At 48.4% G+C, this 20,174-nt stretch overlaps 1 protein-coding gene across 2 annotated transcripts in view; it reads left to right on the top strand.

Moving 5' to 3' along the window:
• SCARA5 (scavenger receptor class A member 5) overlaps nucleotides 1-20,174 on the top strand; it is a 129,527-nt gene that overhangs the window by 39,413 nt on the left and 69,940 nt on the right. The window lies entirely within an intron of this gene.

Here is a 20,174-nt window from a genome sequence, read left to right as displayed (position 1 = left end):
GAGGGGGGATTTGATAGCTGCTTTCAACTACCTGAAAGGGGGTTCCAAAGAGGATGGATCTAGACTGTTCTCAGTGGTAGCAGATGACAGAACAAGGAGTAATGGTCTCAAGTTGCAGTGGGGGAGATTTAGATTGGATATTAGGAAAAACTTTTTCACTAGGAGGGTGGTGAAACACTGGAATGCGTTACCTAGGGAGGTGGTGGAATCTCCTTCCTTAGAAGTTTTTAAGGTCAGGCTTGACAAAGCCCTGGCTGGGATGATTTAGTTGGGGATTGGTCCTGCTTTGAGCAGGGGGTTGGACTAGATGACCTCCTGAGGTCCCTTCCAACCCTGATATTCTATGATTCTAGGGAGGCAGTGTCCGTCCCTGCCTGACAGCCCACTGCCCCGTTGTGAGGAGGAACTGAATGTCACAGCACAAGTATGAGCATGGCTTTATATCTACACCAGCGGTTCTCAAACACTTTTACTGGTGACTCCTTTCACATAGCAAGCCTCTGAGTGCGACCCCCCTTATAAATTAAAATAACTTTTTTATATATTTAACACCATTATAAATGCTGGAGGCAAAGCGTAGTTTGGGTTGGAGGCTGACAGCTCACGACCCCTGTGTAATAACCTCGCGACCCCCTGAGGGGTCCCAACCCCCAGTTTGAGAACCCCTGATCTATACCAATACATACATCCCTAACTACAAAAGAGACAGAGGCCTGTCAAGTTCAGAATATTACAAGTGTTCGTAAATTACCTGATATTGGTATAGCGTGATAACGTCGTATACAAACACTTGATTCAACTGCTTACTCTTCGGGGTTCAACCTCCCCATTCTCGGGTGTCTGGACCCTGATTGTCACAGTCGTATCATAGCTGAACGGTTGCAGATCTGTGCAGAAGAGACAAAGATGTTAAGCGGCAACATGGTGGAGTCTTAAGTAGCTGCTTTCCATTGCTTCAGAATATATAAGGAGCTGGGCATGGTCATTGCTATCAGTCTAGTGAGCCAGATGGCTCCCAACAGCTACTCCCTGGGTGTACATTTCTCGATAAACAAGACACCCACCTAAAGAATCTGTTGTAAGTGACCTTTCCAAATGATGGGGGCCTTGCTTTTATCTGCTTGTGAAGCACCAGCTGTTTCATTATAGGTGAAATTCACACCACGTAAATAACAGCCGTGTGATTTAGGCCTGAGCACAAAACAATTTGGCATTCTTGTATTTCCAGGAACATACTGCAGATTCCCTGTTAAGGAGAGCTCCTTTCCTAATTTGGCTCAAGCTAGCATCATGTGATTCTCAATACGCTCTATGTAAAGGGACAGAAGAATGAGCAAACCACTAAAAATATCTTGAATTACCTTGGAGCCTTGCAAAACAGGATGTAATAGGCTGGAGATTTAGGCTGGTTTTAAATTTGGTCTGCTTTTAATATCCTCTTTTGCAAGACTCAAGAGGTAGTGCGGTTCTTTTGGCTAATTCATTTCTATACACTCCTGAGGACATAAACAATCTTACTCAATCTGTATTGGTCTGTTCTAACCACTTGACAGAAGAGAGAGGGGAATCGTAAAAAGCAGAGAAGGAAAAGAGTGAGTCAGATTTATAGAGCAAGATCCATAGACTTTAGGGCCAGAAGGATTCGTTGTCTCCTTTGACCTCATGTAGAGCACAGGCCAGAGAGCCCACCCAGTGATTCGTTCTTCTAGCACAACTTATTGTTGAGCCAGCCGTATTTGAGAAAGACATTAGTCTTGATGTAAAGACTCTAAGGGATGGGGAACCCATCACAGTCTTTGGTTAGCCGTTCCAGGGGCTACTCACTTGCAGTGTGAAACCTGTGCATCTTTCCTGTTTGAATTTTTCTACCTTCAGCTGCCAGCCCCTGCATCTTGTTCTGCCTTTGTCCACTGGACTAAAGAGGCCTCTAGCGTCAGACATCTCCCCCTGTGTGTCCGTGTAGAACATGGTGAAGCCCTGGATGGTCTTGTTAAGAGATAGAGCTGTAAGTCAGATCTACCAGGTTGCGTACCTGACTTTGCTACAAACTTGCTGTGTGACCTTGGGAATGTCACTTCATTGCTCTGTGCCCCAGGTTTGCTCCTCTGTACACTGGGAATAACAGTTTCTTACCTACTTCACATGCTTTGTGGGGTTCATGCATGAGTGCTTATAAAAGACAGTGAGATTCTCAGATGGAACGGACAACAGTGAAAATGCAGAGTATCTTGTGCATCTCTGGCCCATGCAGCACTGTTGCCTGGCTTCCCCCGGCCTTTGTCCAGCCCACTTCAAAGGGCTCGGTGGAGAGCATCTCCACAACTTCCCTTTGGGGCACAAAGAATCTCCACAGTAAAGGTTTTGCCTTTTGTCTGCCAATGGAGAACACCATCTGCGAGTGAATTCTACCTGGGAGAACACTAAAGCAATGACTAGACATCCTGCTGCACTGCGCAAATCAATTCCATCTCCCTGAGCATGCTATGTTCAGACCAGTGTACATGTCTCGGGTCCAACCATGGGTCACTAGTGGGGATTGGACCTGAGACCTTCCGTGCTAAAAGCATGGGCCTCTGCCACTTGATCTGAAGGAATAACTTCATTAGCTGGTAACAGTAGAAGGCTCTTATCTTATATGTGGACAAACAACAAAAGGGGGACATGTTACACACATTGAGCCAGTGGCTTATACATGGCAAATCCTTCCCATAAAGAGCAACAAACTCAGCTGTCAAGGAGGTCACCTCCCAGCAAGGATGGGGAGCAGGGTTAGCTGGCCATCAGCTACCCTAAACAGTGCATAAAAGTTGCAGGTGTATCTTTGGAGGCAAATGACACCTTCAGGAAAGTTCACCTGGCCTTCTCCAACAACCTTAGAATCTCCGTTCCTTTGATGCAGTGGCAAGCTACTTAGCCCTGTTTCCCGGAGAGCAGGGAATAGCGTCTCCAAAAGCAGAATTCCCTGGGCTATTCATAACAATAATAGTACACCATCCTATCGCACTTTGTCTTAAAGTGCTGTACAGAGGGTAGAGGGGGAGAACACCTTCCTACCACTGAAAAGTGGCCGTCTGAGGGCTTGTCTTCACAAGGACATAAAGGTGCGCTAAACCTCACAACATTAAACACCACTTAGTGCAGACAGGGACAAATCCTGTTTTATTATTACACCAGTACCTAGACCAGAGCCCTGTGCAAACCCAGAGAGGCAGACCCTGCTAAGATGGCTTCCAGTCTCAACAGCCAGTCCAGAAAGAGACGTGCCGTGCCCAAGAACACACAACAGGTCAGCCACAGAACCACCCCGCCTCTGACCAGCACATCAGTGACTTGTGCTATCCCAGGACTATCAGATTTGCCAGTGTTCGCTGGAGAACTCTCATCCAAGCAGCCAACCAGCTCAAACTTTGCCAGAATGAATGAGATCAAAGGCTAAGGATTTATGGCCATTTGGATCCTCCAGCACCTTCCAAAGAAAATAACGTCTCCTGCTAGCTTGTATCTGAGAGGCATTGTTTTTCCCAGATGAACAACATTCCTTCCCACCCCGCTTTGTGAGAGGGTCTCTGCCTTCCAGGCACTATGTCAGAGGGGATAAATCAGATTCTAACCCCTCCAGCAGCCCTTGGACAGAATGGACATTCCTTTCGTAGCTGGAGCAGCCAGGACAGGGGGCCTCTCTTTTCTCCACCTGAGCAGCTTTTCCTGAAAGGAGAATCTGTTTGCTGAGAGTGGGAGCTGATACACGCAAATCAGAGGTCTAGCCCTCCGAGAAAAGGGGAGGGGAATCCCAGGGCAGGCGATGCTCTGTCAAGGCTGTACGCTGGAAGGCACATCTTAACTCCTCCGTGTTCTGTATCACAGCCCTGTTTGGGCACTCTGCTGCTTCCAGGGTGGTTTCTGCCTCTGATGTGAGCTTCCCCAAGACTGGAGCAGTCACAGAGCAGCCTCTGCTCTCAGTTACACCAGTGTGGTTCCCACTGATCTCAGTGGAGGTGCATGGGTGTGGACAGGGGGAGAATTTGACTCCTGGTAAAGTAGATTGAGAAAGGGAGACTGAAGGCTTATTTGGCCTTAACTGCATGAACGATTTATTGAAATGAACAGAGAAGTGAAAGGAGCAGGGCTCAGTTGCTCCTCCTCCAGACAGAGGGCTGTTTGCAGCCGGTTCAGCTCAACAGTGAGAGGAAAGAGTGTTAGCATCCTAGCAATCGCTATTTGTGTGACTTAGGGACACAAAGCAAGTGGGTGTGCCCCAATCAGAGTGTTTGGGGGTGTGCATTTGTACACCCGCGTGAGTATATGTGAGACAGAGGATGAGTGCAGATGTGCGCATATGTCACTAAGACGGGCGCGTGTGAGAGAGGGAGATTATGGGCAAGTGTGTCAATATAACTGTAAAAGTGAGCACGAATGCGCATGGTACCTGTCAGTATGAAATGTCATGTGGCTAGCAGTGATACGTGTGAGGAACATGCATGTGTGTCGCGAAGCACGACAGCGTGTGGGCGAGGATGCGCCTTTGTGCATCGTGTCCATCGACATGGGAGGGAACGGGAGTCTCTGCTCTTTGCCCCCCATCCTTGCCGCTTCTGCCCCAGGGTCTCTGGACTCATCTTTACTGGAAATCTAGCTTGTATTATCTAATACGATGTTCAACACAATCTGCCCCTGTCCACACTGAATGCCAGGAGATGTTTAACATTGACTCCTCAAAGTCATGCTCTAGCATGATCATGTTTTCTAGTGGATCCGAGCCCTCGGGCCAGACCACTCTGGCAGGTCCTGTTCTATCCCACCCTCTGATCCAACCTCAGCCCAAGGCCCCACCGCCCAGAGCTCACTAGATCACCTGTCTGCAGCATGTGTGTGGGAAGGGGAGAGACCAGTTGGGTGATTCTGTAGCTGGTTCGCCCACCTCTTGATGCATTTCAAGCCCTGCGGGTTACCGTGGCATGTCGTTTTAGGGCTGATCTACACGGATTTTGTAACGGTATAACTATTTCAGTTAGGGATGTGGGTTTTGGTTTTACCAATATATAGAGCTGGTAGAAAGGTGGAATTTCTATTCCAGGGGAAATTCAGACATTCCAACATTTGTTTTCATTCCAATTTGGAATGAAAGTAAAAAAAAATTGAAATTTCCCCTAGGTCTTGCTCACATGTTCAGTGTCTAAGTGCCAAATTTGGGCTCAAAAAGGAATTTTTCCCCAGGTCAGACTAGCAGGGACCTTGATTTCCTTTTTCTGCAGGTCTCTTGCTAGGATCAGTTATGTGTGTCTCACTTAATCAATTCCCCTGCCATTGCGGGAGGCCTCGGTCCCTCCTGTTCTCTGCCTGTGGCACATAATAGCTTAGTGTCCTGAGAGCTTTGGTCCAGTTTTGTTTGTTGAGGTTGGTGCAGGGACTCTGGAACAATTTGTACAGTGGAGGGGCTGAGAGCCATTGAACCAAACTGTAAACCCTGGTTATGATGGAAACCCCTTCCAGCCGGGGGGTGCAGCCGCACCCCTAGTTCCAGCACCTGTGGGTTGACATGCAGATGCTGGGCGGTGTTGGTGGCCTGTTATATCCAGGAGGTCAGATAGATGATCCAGTGGTCCCTTTCTGGCCTGCAACTCTATGGCTTTATGAAACGCAAATTGTCCGAAAAATCTTGTTTCATTCCCATTTTGACTTTAAAAACAGATTACCACTTTTTAAAAATTCAAATTTTGAAAATGAGAATTGAAATGTTTCCTTCTGACAGCGTGGAAACGCAGTGCGTTGCCGTTGTCGAAACGCTTGGTTTCCATTCTTTGCTTTTATGACATTTCATCAAACTGGTCCCGCAAAATATTTCCATGCTGATGAGATGGCAGTTTCCGACAGAAAAACGTTCCACTGGAAACCTGTCAATCAGCGTTTCCAAACTAGTTATACAAGTATAACCCCTAGTGGGGATGCGATTAAACTGGCACAAAGATGCCTTATATTGGTGTAAGTTCACCCCATTATTATTATTATTTATCTGTGTTATTGTACTGCTTAGGCACCCGAGTCATGGATCAGGACACCATTGTGTTAGGCGCTGTACAAATAGAGAGCGAAATGCCCCAGAGAGCTATAGGAGTCAACGGATAGATACAAACGGACAGATGGGGGAGTACAAGGAAACAATGTGATAATATCTTCACCAGTGATTTGGACAATGGCACAGGGAGAACACTTATAAAGTTTGCGGATGATACCAAGCTGGGAGGGGTTGCAAGCGCTTTCTGACAGGATCAGAATTCAAAATGATCTGGACAAACTGGAGAAATGGTCTGAAGTAAATAGGATAAAATTCAATAAGGACAAATGCAAAGTACCCCACTTAGGAAGGAACAATCATCTGCACACATACACAATGGGAAACGACTGCTTAGGAAGGAGTACTGCAGAAAAGAGTGTGGGGGTCATAGTGGATCTCAAGCTAACTATGAGTCAACAGTGTAACGCTGTTGCAAAAAAAGCAAACATCATTCTGGGATGTATAAGCAGGAGTGTTGTAAGTAAGACACGAGAAGTAATTCTTCCGCTCTACTCCGCACTGATTAAGCCTCAACTGGAGTATTGTGTCCAGTTCTGGGTGCCACATTTCAGGAAAGATGTGGACAAATTGGAGAAGGTGCCTGCTAGTGGCGTTCTGTTACTACTGTGCTAATAAGCGATGGTCACATAAACACCACCCTATACCGGAAACCTACTGACCGCTATTCCTACCTACATGCCTCCAGCTTTCATCCAGACCACACCACACGATCCATTGTCTACAGCCAAGCTCTAAGATACAACCGTATTTGCTCCAATCCCTCAGACAGAGACAAACACCTACAAGATCTCTATCAAGCATTCTTAAAACTACAATACCCACATGCTGAAGTGAAAAAACAGATTGACAGAGGCAGAAGAGTACCCAGAAGTCACCTACTACAGGACAGACCAACAAAGAAAATAACAGAACGCCACTAGCTGTCACCTTCAGCCCCCAACTAAAACCTCTCCAACGCATCATCAAGGATCTACAACCTATCCTGAAATGATCGCTCACTCTCACAGATCTTGGGAGACAGACCAATCCTCGCTTACAGAGAGCCCCCCAACCTGAAGCAAATACTCACCAGCAACCACACACCACACAACAAAAACACTAATCCAGGAACCTATCCTTGCAACAAAGCCCGATGCCAATTCTGTCCACATATCTATTCAAGTGACACCATCATAGGACCTAATCACATCAGCCACGCCATCAAGGGCTCATTCACCTGCGCATCTACCAGTGTGATATATGCCATCATGTGCCAGCAATGCCCCTCTGCCATGTACATTGGCCAAACCGGACAGTCTCTACGCAAAAGAATAAATAGACACAAATCTGACATCAGGAATCATAACATTCAGAAACCAGTAGGAGAACACTTCAGTCTCTCTCGTCACTCAGTAACAGACTTAAAGGTGGCAATTTTACAACAGAAAAGCTTCAAAAACAGACTCCAACGAGAAACTGCTGAACTGGAATTAATTTGCAAACTAGACACCATTAACTTGGGCTTGAATAGAAACTGGGAGTTGCTGGGTCATTACACAAATTGAATCTATTTCCCCATGTTACGTATCCTCACACTTCTTGTCAACAGTCTGAAATGGGCCATCTTGATTATCACTACAAAAAAATTTTTTCTCCTGCTGATAATAGCTCATCTTAATTAATTAGCCTCTTAGAGTTGATATGGCAACTTCCACCTTTTCATGTCCTCGGTATGTATATATATTTTCTTACTATATGTTCCATTCTATGCATCTGATGAAGTGAGCTGTAGCCCACGAAAGCTTATGCTCAAATAAATGTGTTAGTCTCTAAGGTGCCACAAGGACTCCTGTTCTTTTTGTGGATACAGACTAACACGGCTGCTACTCTGAAACCTGTCACTATGCAGGGGTTAAAAAGCAGCCCTGGAGAGGGCTGTGGCTGGGATAAAAGGAGTGGGAGCAGCTGAGGGAGTAGCTGACCACAGGTGTGGCCAGCTCAATCAGGGCTCAGCTGGCCCTGATAAGAGGGCTGGGGGGCCAGAAACTGGAGGAGTCTTAATCTAGCCCTAGAGTGGGAAGGGCTAGCTGCCTGGGAACAAGGTACCTGAAGCAGAGCTGGGGAAGGGCAAAGGGAGCTGGAGAGCTCCAGCCTGGTAAAGCCCCAGGCTGCAGGCCTTGGTGAAAGCCTACGAAAGGTACTTGGGCTGCAGAGGGGCAGTTCGGGGATAGGCGAAGGCAGCAGGTCCTACCCCCTTGCCAGTGATGAGTGGCCATTACAGACTGCAGTCTGCCCCAGTGAGCGGGGGCTAGATGATGACTGGCAGTAGCCACTGAGACAAGGTGGGCTTAGAGGGTTGGGGATTCCCCTGCGAGGGGAGACCCGGCATGTGGGGGTACTGCTGGGGCAGAACCCCGAGGTAAGGGGCACCGGGGTCTGGGAGGCACATGGGGCCTGTGGCCGGTGAGTAACTGGCCCGCAGAGGGTGCTCCAGAGCTCACTAATTCCCTGACGACCAGCAGGAGGCGCCGCGTCAGTGAGTCTGCGATCTGCTACATCCCTGCTTTGACAAAAACACTTTTACCAACCTCCAAAGTTTCCCCCCAAAGCTTGCTTGAAGCTGCAAAAAAATACCAGCTTGAAGATTGTATAGCACAATATCCCTGGGCCTGTATATTTCAGTTTAGCCACTAATTGCACATAAGGGTGCTTTGGGCAGAAGTGGGACTTAAGTGGGGCCATAGACTTCATGCTGTGTCTCTGCCCAGGGATGAATTTAAGCCACAAGGGTTTGTTGAAAGGTTGAAAACCCCAACCCCCTCCCACCCAGCTCAGCTCCCATATGTGCAATGTTAAAATTCCCAATAACTCTCAGTAGAGGCTGTTGCCTTGGCTTTGGACAAGCTATTTCCTTTCATCTTAAGCAAACCTCTTAGCAGTGAGATCTGATGCAAGTTCCAGTAATCATGCCCCGGGGGCTAATAACAAGTAACTCTGCTTGTAATGTCAGAGTCCAGTTTGCTAACCTCAATATTCTCACTGACCTTCCGGCTCCTTTCCTGTCTGTTTCCATTGGATTCATCTAATATACTTTGGATTGAACACAAAGGTCCATAATGTTAACACCACTGTTTCCTCCTCCATGGAGAAACTCGAATTTGTCTTTTAAAATATTCTGGATTAAACAAGTGGATTACCAACAGACCCAGCGCAGAAAAATGGATTGCTCCTTAATCGGCAATTTTCGAACACTAATGCCCATCTACACATCAAAACTATCCATATTTAAGTATAGTTTTGGCTTAACCATGTTATAACATGTTTTTCCCCCTACTTGTGTGAAGCAAATCCTCTTAAAACATCCGCAAAACTCATTCTCTTTCTTCAAAATTCTTTTATCATAGTCGTAGATTCCAAGGCCAGGAGGGACCATTGTGACCATCTAGTCTGACCTCCTGGATGACACAGGCCAGAGACCTGCCCTATAAATAATTCCTAGAGCAGAGCTTTTAGAAAAACAGCCAGTCTTGAGTTAAAAATTGCCAGTGACGGAGAATCCACCACGACCCTTGGGGAAACTGCTCCAGTGGTTAATTATTCCTCTGTTTAAAAATGTACACCTTACTTCCAGTCTGAGTTTGTTCAGCTTCAACTTCCAGCCATTGGATTATGTTAGACCTTTCTCTGCTAGATTGAAGAGCCCATGATTAGATATTTGTTCCTCAGGTACTTCTACTCTGTTGTGAGGCCTACACAAATCCTGACAAGTTAGGCTGCTGGTGTTCTGGGAACACAGCTTATCTCGCTGACCAGCATTGTCTCATTATTGCCTTGTGCTCTCCTCTCTCTCTGTCCCTCTGTTGTCTCTTATCTTATACTTAGTTTGTAAGGCCTTTGTGGCAGGTCTTTGTGTTCTGTGTTTGAACAGCCCCTAGCACAACGGGGTCCTGGTCTGTGACGAGGGCTCTTAGGTGCTACGGTAATACAAATAAATAAGAATAATAATTACTATTTGCAGTAGTGCCTAGAGGAGCACGGGTCAGGGACTTATTGTCGGTGCTGCACATCTGTAAAATATTTGTGAAATATTTCTATCCTGAAATGCCTGTTGTAGTCTGGCTTCCTCCTGGGCTCATTCCCCTCTGTGGGTCGGGCTCCGCAGCTGGACTACATCTCCCAGGATGCATCACTGCCATGAGACAGGGCCTCCTATCACCAAGAAGGGAGGCCATGATGTATCACAGGAGATGTAGTCCATTGAGGGAGCCTGGCCTACTGAGGAGAATGGGGATTATGAGGCACCAGAACGACAACTCCCAGAAGGCACTGCAGCAGCATTTCAGAATCAAAATATTTTGATTTTTGGATGAAATGTGATTTGGTTTGGTTTCAAAACTCCAAAATTTACCCTGGGAAGAAAAAAACATTGTTGGACCAGCTCCAGCTAAAACATGATTCTCTTCATATATTTTAAAAATGGCCACAACCATATTTACACATGGTTATTTTTGTTGTGCAGATGATGCCAAAGGGTCAGTTAACATTACAAACTCAGCCATTATCAGGGCCCCAATTTCAGGATGGTTGTTCCCAACCCCTGACCCGATTAAACATAGTCCCAATATGCAGCGAAGATGGGCTTGCCAGATCACAAGCCGAGAAAGGAGGAACCGTTTAGATGAATTCAGATACAATGTATTACCTATAGGGAATGTTTTCAAGTTTGTACATGGCCAGAAAATAAATCTCTACCTCTCTATATTTTTGTACCGCTAGGGTCTGATTTTTCTTTTAGAACTTTTACTCCATGCAATGAATGGGGTTTCTCCAGTTTTACAGCAGCATCAGTGAGACGAGAATTGGTCTCTTAAACTCTTGATTCAAGGAGCGGAACACCCCATGCACTCTTTGTGACGCAGTCAGTTTGAATTTTTCTCATTTTGCTCAGCATCAATCAATCTCTAAAGACCGGGTGCTGAAATAGAAATCAGAGCCCTAAAAACCTGTCAGTAACTGATAATGCAACTTGGAAACCTGGCAAGGAATCAGGCTGAAATTTTCAAAAGTGATTGTTAACTTAGGATGTCTCGATTCCCACGTGTTCAGCATCAGCAATCTGGGGAGCGTTGCTACCAGACACTCTGGGTGTTATGCTTAGTGGGCTGGTGCAGTGTTGCAATGGAGAGAAAGGGAGCTGCCATGAGAAAGTTTTATGTTCTGGTCAGAGCTGAATTTCAGGCTCCAAGGCGTAAATTTCCAGATCAAATGAGTGTGCATATACTTGTGTGCGTGTGCCAGTCACATGGGGGTTGTGTGCACATAGGTGTCTGTGTGTGCTCTAAGTGTGTACACAGGTGAGTGTGTCAATGTGTGGTCACATTGCTTATTGCACTACTGGAAAGTGCTTATACTACAGTGACGAATGATAAATTCTACACGTAATAGACTAGTGTGTGTACGTGTAAGTGTGTTTGTGTGAGTGTGTGTGTACATAAAGTAAAAATATGTATGCGTGAATGTAAGCGTGTGCTTAGAAGGGTGTTTGAATATGCAAATGTGTATGTACGTGTGTGTGTGTGTGTGTACACATAGGAGTGTGAGTGAATGTAAACATGCACCTACTGTGTGAATGCATGTGAACACAGGCATGTGTCTCTGTGTGCAAACAGGTGAGTGTGAAAAATTGTGAATGAGTGTGAATGTGTGTGCACACGGGTGTGTGTCTGTGTGGGGGTAGATGAGGCAGGTTGCAGTTCAGCACCCTGGGAGAGAATCTTTCCCTGTGTTGTGCCGAAGAAATACGCAACTTAACACCTTCATTTATTACTAAAACCTGATTTTAACTGGGTTTAATATGAGAGCTGCTCGCAAGGCTGGTTCTCAGGGTACAGGAGATAAGGAGAAGGGGCTGAAATTAGGATCAAAGCAGGACCACAGCACAAGGAAGCGTTATTGTCATAATGGGCAGCTAGACTATGTACACAGTAACTCAGCGGGAGTTTTGCCTGAGTGAGATTAAAAAGACTGGAACTTTTCAGCTTGGAAAAGAGACGACTAAGGTGGGATATGCTAGAGATCTATAAAATCAGGACTGGTGCAGAGAAAGCGAATAAGGAAGTGACATTTACCCCTTCACATCACACAAGAACTAGGGCTCACTCAATGAAATGAATAGGCAGCAGGTTTAAAACAAACGGAAGGAAGTATTTCTTCACACAACTCACAGTCAACCTGTGGAACTCATTGCCGGAGGATGTTGTGAAGGCCAAAAGTATAATTGGGTTAAAAAAAGAATTAAATAAGTTAATGGAGGACAGGTCCATCAATGGCTATTAGCCACGAAGGTCAGGGACACAACTGCATGATCTGGGTGTCCCTAAACCTCTGATTGCCAGAAGCTGGGACTGGACAACAGGGGATGGATCACTGTTGGAAGAAAGGACACTGGGCTAGATGGACCATTGGTTGGATCCAGTCTGACCATTTTTATGTTCAGGACTGGACCCTAAATAATAATCCCTAATGTACTAACCTGAGCTTTTACACATCCTCCCAGCACCCCAGTAAGGGAGGGAAATGTTACAATTCCCATTTTACAGGTGGGGAAACTGAGTCACAGGACGATTGAGTGACTTGCTCCTGCCAGAGGGCTCCCACTCCCTGCTTAGAACACTAGGCCACACTCCTCTCATGCTTACCCAGGCAACACATATCCTTTTCTTGGAAGGAGAGCCCCAGCTTGACTTTCTATCCCACAGGCCAAGTACATAGAAAGAAGCTGCCAAACCTGTCTATATAAATCCCAATGATCTCATGTGTTTTCATCATGTTTTCTGGGGGAAAACATGAGAGAGAAGGTGTTCTAGCACAGATATGCAGGCCAACGATTAGTTTCAGAGTCTCAGAGGTTTCAGAGAGCTCAGAGGAAGCTGGGAGGAGTGCAGCGAACAAACCCTGTTTGAATGCAAGGCTCAAGCAACAGTCTGGGCTCAGTGTCGTTGAAAACAAACCTTTGCCCAGGACTGACGTGCTCTCGTATTCCAGAGACTGGAGCGTACTGGGATGAAAGGGACTGGGGGCTATTTACATGGGTCGAAAGGGGAGTGGATCTCTCTGGGTGAATGGGTCAACGTCCAGGGTGCACCGAAATCCTCCCTGAACGTAGAGGTGGCGGAACTGGGGGAGTGACGGGGGAAATAGTGGAGATAAGGTGATTGATGGTTCCACCACCGCAATGCTTTCTCTGTACCCAGGGGCAGCCTGGGCCCCAGGCCTCCTCTGGCCCAGCCCCCTGAGCGCTGGGGAGAGGAGGCCCCTGGAGCCAGGCTGGGCGGGGAAGGGGCAGCCTGGTGGAGATGTGGGATTGGGGGAGGAGGGCTGTTTCCCCTCCAGGGCAGGAGATGCTGCCAGCAGCGGAGATGGGAGGCCAGCTGTTCTAGGTGCCAGGGTGGGGAGCGGGGACACCATGGGTTATGGCTACACCGCAGCTGGGAGCGAGCTTCCTGGGCCGGGTAGCTAGCACATTAACGGTAGCAGAGTGGACAGCGTTGGCGGTTCGGGCTGGCCCCTGGAGCTCAGACCCAGAGGGCTGGGTGGGCTTGGACTCCGGGAGCTCCACCCAGCTGCAGTGTAGCCATACCTCATGCTGCTGCAGGCGCTCGGACCCTGCTACTTCCTCGGCTTGCCACGCCTCTCCGAGGCCAAGGCATCTGCCCCACCCGCCGCTCCTGCCTCTGCCAGGGCCCCCGGCGTTCCCCGAGCTCACTTTGTGCCCCAGGCTCCTCCATGCCCAGCCCCAGACCTCGCCCATTCACAGCAAGCGTCTGTCACCTCTGCCCCAGTGGGTCACAATGTCCTCACTCTGATCAGAACCACTGGATGCGAACGCCCTCGGCTTTCGGGGCAGTTTGGGAACTTGCCTCTTCCCGGCAGCTCTGAACCTGGATCCATCTGCTGAGGTTTGGCCCAGCCCTAAGAATATGCAGCAGGTGTCATCTAGAGCTGCAGAGGCCTGATCCAAAGTCCATTGACGCAAATGGGATTCTTTCCATCGGCTTCATGGGGTGCTGGATCGGGCTCTAAGGGATCAAGCCCTGTTTCTGGGCTGCGCGAGCATCTCCTTTCCGAAATACACCTGCCTGAAAAAATTGCTTCTTCACTGTGTGCTTAGAAAGGGCTAGGAAAGGAGGCTGGTCACGACACTGCACTTAAAACCCCGCGGCTGGCCCACGCCAGCTGATTCGGGCTCCTGGGTGTGGGTCTGTGGGGCTGGTTAACTGCAGTGTAGACTCCCCAGCTCCGGCTGCAGCCTGAGCTCTGGGATCTTCCCACCTTGCAAGGTCCTAGAGCCTGCGCTCCAGCCTGAGCCTGAATATCTACACTGCAGGTAAATAACTCCTTTCGCCTGAGCCCTGTGAGCCCATGTCAGCTGGCACAGGCGAGCGGCGGGGTTTTAATTGCAGTGTCGACCCTGCTCTAGGACTCCTGGGTTCTACTGCAGACTCTGTCCTGAACTCACTGGGCAAGTCATCTCCCCTCAGTTTCCCCATCTGTCAAAAGAGGATAATTGAGAGACAAGGTGCGGGAGGGAATATCTCTTGTTGGACCAACTTCTGCTGGTGAGAGGGACAGGTCTGGACCAACACGGTTATGCCAACCCCGCATACAAATGCTGCTCCCTTGCCTCCCAGGGGAGAGAGTGGGGAAGAAGACAGGAGAACAGAGGGTCCTTACAAAGATAAACGGGCTTTGGGCCAGTGCACCCAGCAAACACCTGCTGCTGATCCTAAAGACTCCGAACCCTCTGTCTCCTCAAAGCGCCGCCTTTAACATACCTGGCTGCTGCGTGCAGCATCCCGGCCAGGCCCGTGGCCGAGGGGAAAGGACTCGACTGCGATCCGAGGGGAGGAAAACAAGCTAACAGAATAACCTGTCCCATGCTGTGGTGTTGTAGCCGAGTCAGTCCCAGGATATTCGCAAGACAAGGTGGGTGAGGTAATAGCTTTCACTGGCCTGACACAGTAAGCTGGAAAGCTCTTCTCCCTCCCCAGCAGACGTTGGTCTAACCAGAGATATTACCTCACCCAAAATGTCCTGAACACAACAACAAGGGTAAAACTCGGCCGCCTCCCGGATCCGTTCCAGGAATGGGAGCTCCTGCTGTGCTCTGCCCACCCCGGTGGGGTGCAGTTGCCTTGGATCCCTGGCCCTGGACTCTGGGCTCTGCGTGTGTGTTCTGGGTTAGTCATGCCGCCGTCCGCTCTCGAGCACCCCCGGGTCTGTATCTTACGCAAGGAAAAGAAACGTGCAGGCTCCCAACCAATCCTGCAGCTCAGCCCTGCCCTGTAGTGTTATGGGAGCCCCCCTCCACCTCCCCACTGTGCTGTGCTCCCAGCTCAGGCCTGCCTTGCAGCATTCCAAGAGCTTTGCTGGGGTGCCCTTGCTCCCCTATCCCCCTACTGTCTCCTTGGCTCATTCCTGCCCATAAGACACTAGAGGATCTCTCTGGTTCTGCCTTGTGCCCTGCTACATTTCTGCAGCTCCCATCTCCCCAGGCTTGGCTCCCCAGGCTATGGCATTTTCAGTGCTTTCTCCTGTCTGCTTGAGTCCTGGCTGAGAGGCTGTGACGGGTTCAGTCACAGAGACCCCCATGGAACTGTCACCTGATGTGCTGAAATTACCTCTGAGCCCGTTTTCCCTGCCAGCTTGGGACTCCAGAACCCTGCTTTGTTGAGCCAGACACACTAGCCGGCTGCAACACAGACCCAGGGTCTAGACCACGCCCCCAAAGCTTTAGTTGAAAACTGCTCAGCAGGTCACCTATCTCCAGCATCCAGATACCCAGGTCCCCATGGGATCCAAACCCCAAATAAATCCATTTTACTCTGTATAAAGCTTATACAGGGTAAACTCATAAATTGTCTGCCCTCTATAACACTGATAGAGAGATATGCACAGCTGTTTGCTCCCCCAGGTATTAATCACTTACTCTGGGTTTACTAATAAACAAAAGTGATTTTATTAAGCATAAAAAGTAGGATTTAAGTGGTTTCAAGTAATAACAGACCGAACAAAGTAAGTCACCAAGTAAAATAAAGCAAAACCACACAAGTCTAAGCCTAATACATTAAGAGACTGATTACAGGTAATATCTCACCCTCAGAGAGTTCCAATAAGCTTCTTTCACAGACTAGACTCCTCCCTAGTCAGGGCCCAATTCTTTCATAGAATCATAGAATATCAGGGTTGGAAGGGACCTCAGGAGGTCATCTAGTCCAACCCCCTGCTCAAAGCAGGACCGATCCCCAATTAAATCATCCCAGCCAGGGCTTTGTCAAGCCTGACCTTAAAAACTTCTAAGGAAGGAGATTCTACCACCTCCCTAGGTAACGCATTCCAGTGTTTTACCACCCTCCTAGTGAAAAAGTTTTTCCTAATATCCAACCTAAACCTCCCCCACTGCAACTTGAGACCATTACTCCTTGTCCTGTCATCTTCTACCACTGAGAATAGTCTAGAACCATCCTCTTTGGAACCACCTTTCAGGTAGTTGAAAGCAGCTATCAAATCCCCCCTCATTCTTCTCTTCTGCAGACTAAACAATCCCAGTTCCCTCAGCCTCTCCTCATAAGTCATGTGTTCCAGACCCCTAATCATTTTTGTTGCCCTTCGCTGGACTCTCTCCAATTTTTCCACATCCTTCTTGTAGTGTGGGGCCCAAAACTGAACACAGTACTCCAGATGAGGCCTCACCAATGTCGAATAGAGGGGAACGATCATGTCCCTCGATCTGCTCGCTATGCCCCTACTTATACATCCCAAAATGCCATTGGCCTTCTTGGCAACAAGGAAACACTGTTGACTCATATCCAGCTTCTCGTCAACTGTCACCCCTAGGTCCTTTTCTGCAGAACTGCTGCCTAGCCATTCGGTCCCTAGTCTGTAGCGGTGCATTGGATTCTTCCGTCCTAAGTGCAGGACTCTGCACTTATCCTTGTTGAACCTCATCAGATTTCTTTTGGCCCAATCCTCCAATTTGTCTAGGTCCCTCTGTATCCTATCCCTACCTGCCACCGTATCTACCACTCCTCCTAATTTAGTATCATCCGCAAATTTGCTGAGAGTGCAATCCACACCATCCTCCAGATCATTTATGAAGATATTGAACAAAACCGGCCCCAGGACCGACCCCTGGGGCACTCCACTTGACACCGGCTGCCATCCAGACATGGAGCCATTGATCACCACCCACTGAGCCCGACAATCTAGCCAACTCTCTACCCACCTTACAGTGCACTCATCCAGCCCATACTTCCCCAACTTGCTGACAAGAATACTGTGGGAGACCGCGTCAAAAGCTTTGCTAAAGTCAAGAAACAATACATCCACTGCTTTCCCTTCATCCACAGAACCAGTAATCTCATCATAGAAGGTGATTAGATTAGTCAGGCATGACCTTCCCTTGGTGAATCCATGCTGACTGTTCCTGATCACCCTCCTCTCGTGTAAGTGCTTCAGGATTGATTCCTTGAGGACCTGCTCCATAATTTTTCTGGGGACTGAGGTGAGGCTGACTGGCCTGTAGTTCCCAGGATCCTCCTTCTTCCCTTTTTTAAAGATTGGCACTACATTAGCCTTTTTCCAGTCCTCCGGGACTTCCCCCGATCGCCATGAGTTTTCAGAGATAATGGCCAATGGCTCTGCAATCACAGCCGCCAACTCCTTTAGCACTCTCGGATGCAACGCATCCGGCCCCATGGACTTGTGCACATCCAGCTTTTCTAAATAGTCCCTAACCACTTCTTTCTCCACAGAGGGCTGGCCACCTACTCCCCATGCTGTGATGCCCAGCGCAGTAGTCTGGGAGCTGACCTTGTTCATGAAGACAGAGGCAAAAAAAACATTGAGTACATTAGCTTTTTCCACATCCTCTGTCACTAGGTTGCCTCCCTCATTCAGTAAGGGGCCCACACTTTCCTTGGCTTTCTTCTTGTTGCCAACATACCTGAAGAAACCCTTCTTGTTACTCTTAACATCTCTTGCTAGCTGCAGCTCCAGGTACGATTTGGCCCTCCTGATTTCATTCCTACATGCCCGAGCAACATTTTTATACTCTTCCCTGGTCATTTGTCCAATCTTCCACTTCTTGTAAGCTTCTTTTTTATGTTTAAGATCCGCAAGGATTTCACTGTTAAGCCAAGCTGGTCGCCTGCCATATTTACTATTCTTTCGACACATCGGGATGGTTTGTCCCTGTAACCTCAATAGGGATTCTTTGAAATACAGCCAGCTCTCCTGGACTCCTTTCCCCCTCATGTTATTCCCCCAGAGGATCCTACCCATCAGTTCCCTGAGGGAGTCGAAGTCTGCTTTCCTGAAGTCCAGGGTCCGTATTCTGCTGCTTGCCTTTCTTTCCCCAGGGTACAGTCCTTGTTAGTTCCAGCAGACATCTTAGGTGATAAGCAGGGTTTTTTTCATGACTGTGACCCTTTTGTCCTGTTTCACCCCTTTTTATAGCTTTGGCACAAGGCGGGAATCTTTTGTCTCACTGGGTCCCCAACCCTCCTTCTAAAATGGAAAAGTACCAGATTTAAGATGGATTCCAGTATCATGCGACATGGTCACGTGTCACTGTAAGACCCCAGCCTCCATTCTTCCAGGGCTTGCCCCCACGTACACAGGAAGGTTTGCAAGTAAACAGAGCCATTTACAACCAATTGTCCTAGTTAATGGGAGCCATCAAGATTCTAAACCACCATTAATGGCCCACACTTTGCATAATTACAATAGGACCTCAGAGTTATACTTCATATTTCTAGCTTCAGATACAAAAACAATACATGCATACAAATAGGTGGAATATATTCAGTAGGTTATAACCTTTGTTATGATACCTTACAAGAGACCTTTTGCATAAAGTATATTCCAGTTACATCATATTCACACTCATAAGCATATTTCCGTAAAACATATGGAGTGCAATGTCACAGAGGCATCTGGTTTTGTTGGTCCTGGACAAAGCGAGGCAGCAGTTTAAACCCTCTTTGGGTTAAAGAGGGCCATCCTAGCCCCATTGAAGTTGGTGGGGGGGTCTGCCACGGACTTCAGTGAGGCCAGGATTTAGCCACCATGCTTGGATTATTTAGTTGGCAGATTTTGTCCCCCAAACTCCCCAGATGCCAGTTGCACAACATTGGCGCTCCTTTCTCTGGCTGTCTCTGGGAGCGATCAAAGTCATTCTGCATGAGTGGGATTCACTGAACTGTACCATGTGGCTGATTAGCCTAATGGAATTACGAGCCGGGTTGGGAACCTTACCCAGCTCTGAGCCTGTCATCACCTCGGCGGAGCAGGGGCATTCAGCGAGATCCGAATTCAGCTCGGGGCCAGGCTGTGGGGCGGCGAGGACAGGACCCTAGCATTACAAATGCACCGGGGTCCGGTTTGCATGGGTCCGATCGGCTGAGCGAACGGCTGTGAGCAGCGGTCCATAGGAGGTGGCAGCCAGACAAGGGAATCTGCACAGCATGAGCGGCCTGCTGGCCCCAGGGGAAGGTGCCGCTTGTTCGTTAATGTTCGCCGATGAGACGGAATGTCCCGGCCTTCCCTCCAAACCACAGAAGACCCCTGAAGGCTCCTTAATCTAAACACAAAGGCTTGTGTCAGCCAGAATCCACAGTGAAAAGTGTGGTAATGATCTGGGTGGGTGACCGCTGCCTCGTGTGGGATGGAATCAGAGCTGCCCAACTGCATGTCCTAGGCCTTGGGAGGTTAATAGTGCTTCTCCTTCAGCTTGCGTGGCAGGGGCTTGGCCTTTTGGGGCTGGAAGGCTCTGAGTTCTAGCCTCGCTAGCACTGTGACGTTTTCTGCTGTAATTCCCCAGCCTCAGAGGGCGAGAGCAGCAGGGTCAATAAGGCGCGTGCTCCGTAAGAACCAGAGCTGCGAGCAGGCCCTGAAGGGTGGAGCTGTTCTGGTCATGCTGCTCAAACAGAGCGTTTTCCTTCCTTCCCTGGACAGAGAGGTGGAGAAGGACAGAAGGGTAACAGCAAAAACAGGCAAGTGGCTATTTGGAGCTCCAAGAACTAGTTTCCAGTTGACTGCAACCCCGTGATGGTATTTGGGA

The sequence above is a fragment of the Chelonia mydas genome, chromosome 3, assembly GCF_015237465.2.
Source record: "Chelonia mydas isolate rCheMyd1 chromosome 3, rCheMyd1.pri.v2, whole genome shotgun sequence".
Taxonomy (NCBI): domain Eukaryota; kingdom Metazoa; phylum Chordata; order Testudines; family Cheloniidae; genus Chelonia; species Chelonia mydas.
This window is presented reverse-complemented; position numbering and strand designations above follow the sequence as displayed.